The sequence below is a fragment of the Apium graveolens genome, chromosome 2, assembly GCF_009905375.1.
Source record: "Apium graveolens cultivar Ventura chromosome 2, ASM990537v1, whole genome shotgun sequence".
In the NCBI taxonomy this organism is placed as follows: Eukaryota; Viridiplantae; Streptophyta; class Magnoliopsida; order Apiales; family Apiaceae; genus Apium; species Apium graveolens.
This window is the reverse complement of record NC_133648.1, coordinates 218996844-219005894: the sequence shown is the minus strand read 5'-3', so window position 1 is coordinate 219005894 and position 9051 is coordinate 218996844. Positions and strand designations below refer to the sequence as shown.

At 39.6% G+C, this 9051-nt stretch overlaps 1 non-coding gene across 1 annotated transcript; it reads right to left on the bottom strand.

Moving 5' to 3' along the window:
* Positions 1-209: 209 nt before the first annotated feature.
* LOC141709952 (small nucleolar RNA R71) lies at positions 210-316 on the bottom strand. The gene has a single exon (XR_012570501.1). It is a non-coding gene; the product is annotated as a small nucleolar RNA R71 (small nucleolar RNA).
* Between the last annotated feature and the right edge of the window lie 8735 nt (positions 317-9051).

The window sequence follows — 9051 nt, the reverse complement described above, 5'->3', positions numbered from 1 at the left end:
TACACTCATTAGGGATTTCATAGAGATCTGCGACACCTTCAGGTTCAATGGTGTTTCTGAAGATGCTATTAAGCTGAGACTTTTCCCATTCTCTCTGAGGGACAAGGCTAAGAGCTGGTTACACTCTTTACCAGCTGGTTCGATTACTACTTGGGAAGATCTTACTCTAGAAGTTTCTTACTAAATTCTTCTCTATGGCGAAGACAGCTGCAATCAGGAATGCACTTACTCAATTTGCGCAGCAATCAGGAGAATCTTTATATGAAGCTTGGGAGCGCTACAAGGAGATGCTTAGGAAGTGTCCTCATCATGGAATGCCTGATTGGATGATCATCAATTATTTTTACAATGGGTTGGGAGCACAGTCCAGACCCATGCTCGATGCAGCAGCAGGTGGAGCATTATGGGCAAAGAGCTATGAGGAAGCTTATGATCTAATTGAACTGATGGCTGCTAATGAATATCATTATCCAACCCAGAGATATCCACATGGCAAGGTAGCAGGAGTTCTTGAAGTGGATACAGCTACGACTATCACTGCTCAACTAAAGGCGTTGTCTATGAAGATCGATTATCTGGCTAACTATGGTGTTAAGCAGATAACCAGTGTTTGTGAGATGTGTGTAGGTCCACATTCGACAGAGCAATGCGCTATATCTAGTGACTCAGCTCAGTTTGTGAGCAACTTTCAGAGATCGCAGCAGCCAGTTCTAGCCACTTATCAGCCTGACAACTGGAATCATCCTAACTTCAGCTGGAGCAACAATCAGAATGCAACGCAACAACCATTTCAGCAGTTTGGAAATAAGCTATTCAACCCTCCTGGTTTTCAACAACAAATTGCACCAATACAACAACTCCAAATTCAACAACAAACTCATGGTGCGTGTTTATCTTCGAATGAAAAATCTGAATTGGAGGAGTTGCGGCTTATATGCCAAAGCCAGGTTGTTTCTATCAAGACTCTGGAGAACCAAATAGGGCAAATTGTTAATGCCATACTGAATCGACTGCCAGAAACGCTTCCTAGTACTACAGAAGCCAATGCAGGCAAGATGGAAGTTGAAGAACAGGTGAACGCCATCACCTTGAGGTCTGGAAAGGTCGCAAGCCCCCAAATTCAGCAAGACGAAGAGCCGGAAAAATCTCAAGTTTCAGAAAATGTAGATATGGCTGAAGAAGAAGTGCGGAAGGAAGCAGAGGTGGAACCAAGGATAGACTACTGTGAAACACACTCCTCCTGAGGGTAATACATGGGAGAAATAGATCTATCCACCACCTTTTTTTCCTAAGAGGCTGTAAAAGAAAAAGCCGGATAAGCAGTTTGAGAAGTTTTTGGAGGTGTTCAAGAAACTTCATATCAACATACCTTTTGCTGAAGCTCTTGAACAGATGCCTAGCTATGCGAGGTTTATGAAAGGTATTCTCTCTCAGAAAGTGAAGCTCGATGACTTAGAGACCGTTGCTCTAACGGAGGAATGCAGTGCTGTGCTGCAACAGAAGTTGCCTCCGAAGCTTAAAGATCCTGGAAGCTTCACTATTCCTTTCACCATCGGAAACTTGTCGTTTGATAAATGTTTATATGATTTAGGAACTAGCATCAATCTGATGCCCTTATCTATCTTCAAGAAGCTTGGTCTGCCTGATCTGAAATGAACATACATGTCATTGCAACTAGCTGACCGTTCCATCGCTTATCCACGAGGTATTGTGGAGGATGTCTTGGTCAAGGTGGATAAACTCTTCTTCCCTGCTGACTTTGTAATTCTTGATTTCGAGGAAGATAAGAAGATTCCCATTATCTTGGGAAGACCATTCTTGGCTACAGGCCGAACTATGATCGATGTGCATAAAGGAGAGCTTTCGATGAAGGTTCACGATCAAAAGGTCACTTTTAATGTGTTCAAGGAAATAAAGTTACCCACAGCTAAAGAGGAGTGCTTTAAAGTAGAGTGGGTAGACTCTGTCGTGAATTCGGAACTTGAGGAATTGCCAAAGTCAGAGACCTTAGAGAGATCCTTAATGGGGGAGCCGTCTATTGAAGATGTTTCCACACTTGAGCTTCACTCTCTACCAGATCACTTGAGTTATTCATTCTTAGGTGCACCCCATAATAAGGGCTTGGGATATATTTTTGATGATATAGAGGGTAGCCAAACGAATCCTCCAGTGCCTATAGAGGGTTCTTCTCTTGTGCAACAGATAGTTGATAGGACTGGTGTTGGTGATGAGCAGTACAGGCGATTGACCAGGAGTATAGAGGCCATGCACGATATTCACTATCATTCTGCTGAAGATTTGACACACGCTTTCGGTACTGTTATCCGAGACACTGGTGGCGAGGTTGATTGGCCACCTGATCCTCCACCCGACGAGGGTGATTCTTCCGCTAACTAGGTATGCCTGAAATCCTTATTATTGCCTTCAATGAGGACATTGAAAATTTTAAGTTTGGGGGTGATAATGTAAGGATTAGTAGTGTGTGTGTTCATATAGTTCATATAGATTCATATTGCTTGTTTAGTTGTAGTTTATTCATATTTTTGCATGATTGTTCATTTAGAACATATTTGTTTGTTTTTTATGTGATTTCATATAGTTGCATTTGTATGCATATTTAGCATGATCCCTTAAGATGAACTATGATATTTGATAAGTTGATGTTGATTTGAGTGTGGTGATGATGAATAGAGGGATATTTAGGTCCTAATGAATTGATTTACATGCTAGAAATACTTATAATTTCACTAAGTCTTAGAGTATGCTTAAGGACTAGATTATTGTCATGGTTTGATGGTTTTCGAGGTTAATCTATTGCTTATGCTTAGAATGCATGATAGGCTCTTAATGATAAAAGACATGAAAAGATAAAAATTGGAAATAAAGATTGGAATTCATTGCTAGTTGTGGCTAGGCGTCAAATGGCTAGTAGCCGGCTCGTATTGTATGCGAGTAGTCTAGGGTTGAGCAAGATGGAGTGAAACGCACTTGCTCTAATGAATTGATTTGCATGCTAGAAACACTTGTAATTTCACTAAGTCTTAGAGTATGCTTAAGGACTAGATTGTTGTCATGGTTTGATGGTTTTCGAGGTTAATCTATTGCTTATGCTTAGAATGCATGATAGGCTCTTAATGATAAAAGACATGAAAAGATAAAAATTGGAAATAAAAATTGGAATTCATTGCTAGTTGTGGCTAGGCGTCAAATGGCTAGTAGCCGGCTCGTATTGTATGCGAGTAGTCTAGGGTTGAGCAAGATGGAGCGAAACGCACTTGCTCTAATGAATTGATTAGCATGCTGGAAACACTTGTAATTTCACTAAGTCTTAGAGTATGCTTAAGGACTAGATTGTTGTCATGGTTTGATGGTTTTCGAGGTTAATCTATTGCTTATGCGTAGAATGCATGATAGGCTCTTAATAATAAAAGACATGAAAAGATAAAAATTGGAAATAAAAATTGGAATTCATTGCTAGTTGTGGCTAGGCGTCAAATGGCTAGTAGTCGTCTCGTATTGTATGCGAGTAGTCTAAGGTTGAGCAAGATAGAGCGAAACGCACTTGCTCAGAAATTGAAAAAAAAAGAGAAGAGAAAGAAAAAAAAAGAAAAAAAAAGAGAATATGGTTTCAATGCACAATTGATCACGAGTGGGCTCTTTGGTATTCGAGTTATTAAGTTCTTAGGGGACTTTGTGCCTAATGACCTAAGGTTTTTTTAGTCTGGGATCCGCTAACCTAACGCTCGCTAAATGGATACCATTGCATAAGTCTTTTGTGGACCTCACCCATTGCACGATCAAATAAGCATTTGTTTTACGTGTTGAATAAAAGCATGATTCCGTAATAAACTCCAATAATCTTGAAGAGTTATAAGTCATTTTGTGTCTAGAAAATATTTTTCATATAAGCTTGTGATTGCCTTGAGGATAATTAAGTTATGGTGATTGATCTAATTTCGAAGCATATCTGTTAAGCATTCCACACACGCACGTTTCTAGTTTGTGAGTTGGTTTGTGGGATTTATTCGAGCTCTGTTTAAAGTCATTGCATTCTTAGAGGCATTGGCTTATTCATTTGGTTATGTTTATTCTGAGGGGATTGATTGCATTATCATTTAGTTGCATTCACGTAGTTGCATTCATGCATTAGGTTTGTTTTGTAGTTTTGAGTCTGTTTATGCTTGAGGACAAGCATCAATTCAAGTTTGGGGGTGTGATAAGTGGATTTTATATCCACTTGGAACGCTTTATTACAAGTTTAAATTGGTGTTTTGTACTCAAGTTGTTGGTATTTTGATGTGTTTTTGTGTTATTGCATTTCAGGAATCAGTTATATGAAGAAAAGAGCTTTTAAAGGAATTATGATAAAAAGTGATCAGAATTGGAAGCCAAGACCATTGTCAAGTTGTAGAGAATCTCAATAGCTTCGCGTGGGCAGTTGAATCGCCTAATTCTGACGAGCAGAACTCAAGTTATGGCCAAAACAAGATTCATCAGAATTTTTCCCAGTCAGTAGCTGAGCGCCTGCTCAGCAGATCTGAGCGGTCGCCCAGGAGCTGAGCGCCCGCTCAGGAGAGCTGAGCGGCCGCTCAGGGCGCGGCTGGTCGCTGATTTCGCTGAAAAAGCTTTTTTTGAGTGGAATTTGACAATTTTAAGGGTCCAGGTCCACTAGGGGCGTATATATACTTAAAAAAAGGGTTTTCATCATCCGGGAAGATTGGGATACCAAGGAGAAGACCTAGAAGCACAGAACAACTCCGAAAAAGAAGATCTTGTTTTCAACTTGTGATTCTTTGAATTAGTTATAACTTTGGATGCTCGTCTTCGTTCTTGTTGAACCTAGATCTCAGTTATTCGTACTTTAATTATTATTCAGTTTATTAAGACCTTGTTTTATACCATGCTTTCATTAGAACCCATGGTGATGATGAGTTCGATTATGGGCTAATCGTTGTCATGGGGTTCTAGCGGATTTACTTATGAATTTCAATAGTTAATTTGTTTCGATATCTTGGTGTGTGGTGATTGATTGATATCCTAGTATTGGTTGTGCTTATTCGTCTTATGTGCGTAGCTAACATATATGATAGCGTGTTAATCTCTATTGAAGCGACAGTGAATATAGAGGTTTAGAACTTGTCATGCTAGCATAGGTTCATGTATGTGTATGCATGATTCGTAGGTGACTCTAACCGTTTGACTTGCCCTATGTAATCAAGATAGATAACTTATACTTAAACCGTTATGTTGTCAAATTCTATAGACATATAGGGTCTCAATATAATTGGTGCCTATTCAGCTTCTATCTCTTTTGTGGATGTCTGGTAGAATGGTACTCGTGCAACGAAAGTTGGCATTTATCAGTTTCGTGTTATCTGATTAGTGTCATCACAATCACATGCTAAGGTTAAGAACAATAAGGCTATTGAATGAAGTATTTAATGAAGTTAGAATCCCATGTTTGTCATATATAGTAATTCAACCTCAATTCTCTTATTTAATGTTATTTAGTATAATCTCTTAGTTTAATAAAAACCCAATTTGTTATTTGTTTTAGCATTGAGCGATAACCATACATTGTTGCATAGGTGCATAAATTGAACTTAACCTAAACCAGTCTCTGTGGGAACGAATCTGATTTATATCTTATACTACTTGCGAACGCGTATATGTTAGGGCGAAAACACGCACTAATATTCACGCAAGTATACGCGTTCGCAAGTAATATAGAATACTTTCTAGTTCGTTCCCTCAGAGACTCAGACTAAATTATTGTCTAATTAAACTCACTCACCAATGTATGATTACTTCTCAATGTTAAGATACTAACACTTAAAATTGTTGATTAAATATTAACTATAATTAACTACTTAATTAATCACTTAACTAACACTTTAATTTATCAATAATAAAACACTCATGAGATCACAACTTCATTATTACTTCCTTCTATAGCCATTGTTATTACCTTTAGCATGTGACAGTGATGATATTAATCGAATAACACGAAACTGATAAAAGCCAACTTTCATTGTACTAATACCATTCTACCAAGCATCCACAATTAAGATAGAAGTTGAATAGTCATCAATTATGTTGAGTTCCCATATGTCTACAGAAATTGACAACACAACGATTTAAGCACAAGTTATTCCTTTTGATTACATAGGGCAAATAAAACTGTTAGAGTTACCCACTAATCATGCACAACGTACATGAACCTATGCTAGCATGGCAAGTTCTAAATCTCAAGATCCACCGTCGCTTCACAAGAGATTAACACCCTATCTTATATGTCCGCGACGCACATAAGACGAATACGTACAACCAATACTAGATATCATGCAATCATCACACACTAAAGTATTAAACAATTAACTAAAGAATTCCATAATAAATCCGTTACAACCCCATGATCACGATTAGCCCATAATAGCACTTATCGTCATCATGGGTTCATATGAAATCATGATAAACAAACACAAGAAAATAATAACTAAACTAATTATATTAAAACAGAGTACGTCACAAGAGTTAATAAGTTCAAAGCAAGAAAACTAGCATCCAACGTTACAACGAAACAAGAATCACAAGAAGATATGCTTCCTCTTCGTTGCGGTGTGCTAAATCGGTCTTCTTCCTTATCTCCTTCGCTCCTTGCGTAAAAACACAATCTTCTTCAATCCACACTTGTGAAAACGTCTCAAATCTACTTATATAATAGTCCCATAAAACTCAGATTACATAGAAGTGGAAACCAAACAGAAGTAGAAGTCCTAAAATAATTTGTTTTTTTTCCCGACCCTGCGCGGCCGCTCAGCATAGCTGAGCGGGTGCTCAGCTTGCTGCGCGGCCGCTCAGCAATGCTGAGCGGGCGGTCAGACCTCTACTGGAAAAATTCTGATTTCGCTCCGTTTCTCCGCCGTAATCTGCCCGTTTCTTTCCTCTCGCAATGGTGAACACATGCCAAGGCTTATTCTTGATGATTCCACCCCCGAAATGCAACTAAAACCCTGAAATGCATAAACACTAGAAAAACGCATCAAATACACAAAATACTTGATTTCAAGACACCAATTTAAGCCATTTTAAGACGCTCTAAGTGGTATAAAATGCAACTTATCACACCCCCAAACTTAAATCGATGCTTGTCCTCAAGCGTCACAGACTCAAAAACAAATACAAACATGCATGAATGCAATCTATATGAAAATGCAGCGATCCCCCTTACTACAATTAATCAACCAAATTGCCACATCCCAACGAATGCAGTTAGACAACTAAAGATCAATAAACCCATGCAAACAGACATACAGCCAGAAACGTGGTGTGTGCAAATGCTTAACAGATATGCTTCGTAACTAGACCAATTACTATGACTCGACTATCCTCAAGGCAATCCTACGATTATACAAAGATTAAAAAATTCTAGGCACAAAGTGATATACAACACTACAAGAACTCTGGAGCTTACTACGGAATCATGCTTTTTATTTACAACTCAAATGCTTATTTGACCGTGCAATGAGTGAGGTCCACAAAAGACTTATACAATGGTATCCATGTAACGAGCGTTAGGTTAGCGGATCCCAGACTCTAAAAGCCTTAGGTCACTAGGCACAAAGTCCCCTAAGAACTTAATAACTCGAATACCAAAGAGCCCACTCTTGATCAATTATGCAATTTTTTTTTTATAACTTCTGAGCAAGTGCGTTTCGCTCCATCTTGCTCAACCCTAGACTACTCGCACCATATGCGAGCCGGCTACTAGCCATTTGACGCCTAGCCACAACTAGCAACAACTTCCATATTTTTTCTCCAAAATTTTTCTTTTTCATGCCTTTATCACTAAGAACCTATAATCGAATTTTAAGCATAATAAGTAGATTGACCTTGAAAACAACCAAATCATAACAACAATCTAGCCCTTACGCATTCTATAAGACTTAGTGGACTTACAATTGTTTCTAGCATGCATATCAACCTACACAACTTAATATCACTTTAATGCTATCACTACACTCGCATCAATATCACCATTCAGTCGATAAATCATTGCAAAAGGGATCATGGTAAATGCATGAGCTACATGACATTCATAAAAAAAAACTAAAAAACTATATGGCATAAATCATGCAACTGTATGAACTAAACTATCATGAATATGCAACTAAATGACACACACACAATATTCCTTAACTACCACCCCCAAACTAAAAATCTTCACTGTCCTCAGTGAAAGTAGTAGAAAGGAACACAGGGTATTCCTACTCGGAGTCATCATCATCATCACCCTCAGTGGGTGGAGTATCAGGCGGCGGGTATGCAGAGTCCTCACCAAAAACTGGCCACTGGATATCAGCTCCAAGGCCTCGAAAAACAGTCCCTAACGCAAGGGTGAGCTCCTGAGCAAACCTGCTCTGCGTCTCATACATGGCATCCATCCGCCGTGAAAGCCTCCTATACTGGGCATCAACCATCCCAGCACCGTCCTGAGCTCTCGAAGAACCAGCCTCATCACGCCCTGGCCTAGCCATAGTAGCACCTCGTGCTGGACGCCCTCCTGGAAGACGATAACCCAGCCCATGCTCCTCAGGCTCACCACCGGTCCACTCCTGTATCCCATTCAGAGTGCCAGAATCAATCGGAGCTGCTGGCAACTACAACTGCTCATGAGCCGGCCAGTTCACTCCCACTGCTCGGCATAGCTTCATAACCGTAGATGCATAAGGGATGTTCATATGCTTCGCTCCCCTCCAAAACTTCAGAATTCCTTGGTAGATAAACTCACCAAGGTCCACATAGTATTCCTCATTCAGAATTCCCCACAACAACTGTGCTCTCTCAACTGTGACCTCGTGTGCATGCGAAGAAGGCAAAATATTAGCACAAATAAATGCATTCCATGCACGGGCATACCTGTTCATGGAGATCGCCGAAAAGTGACGATACTCATTAGTGCCGGTCCTGCAGGTCCAAACTGTGCCCGGTCGACAGAGAGTCGCACAAATCAAATCCAAGTCAAAATTCTCAGCAGTCTTTTCATTCCAG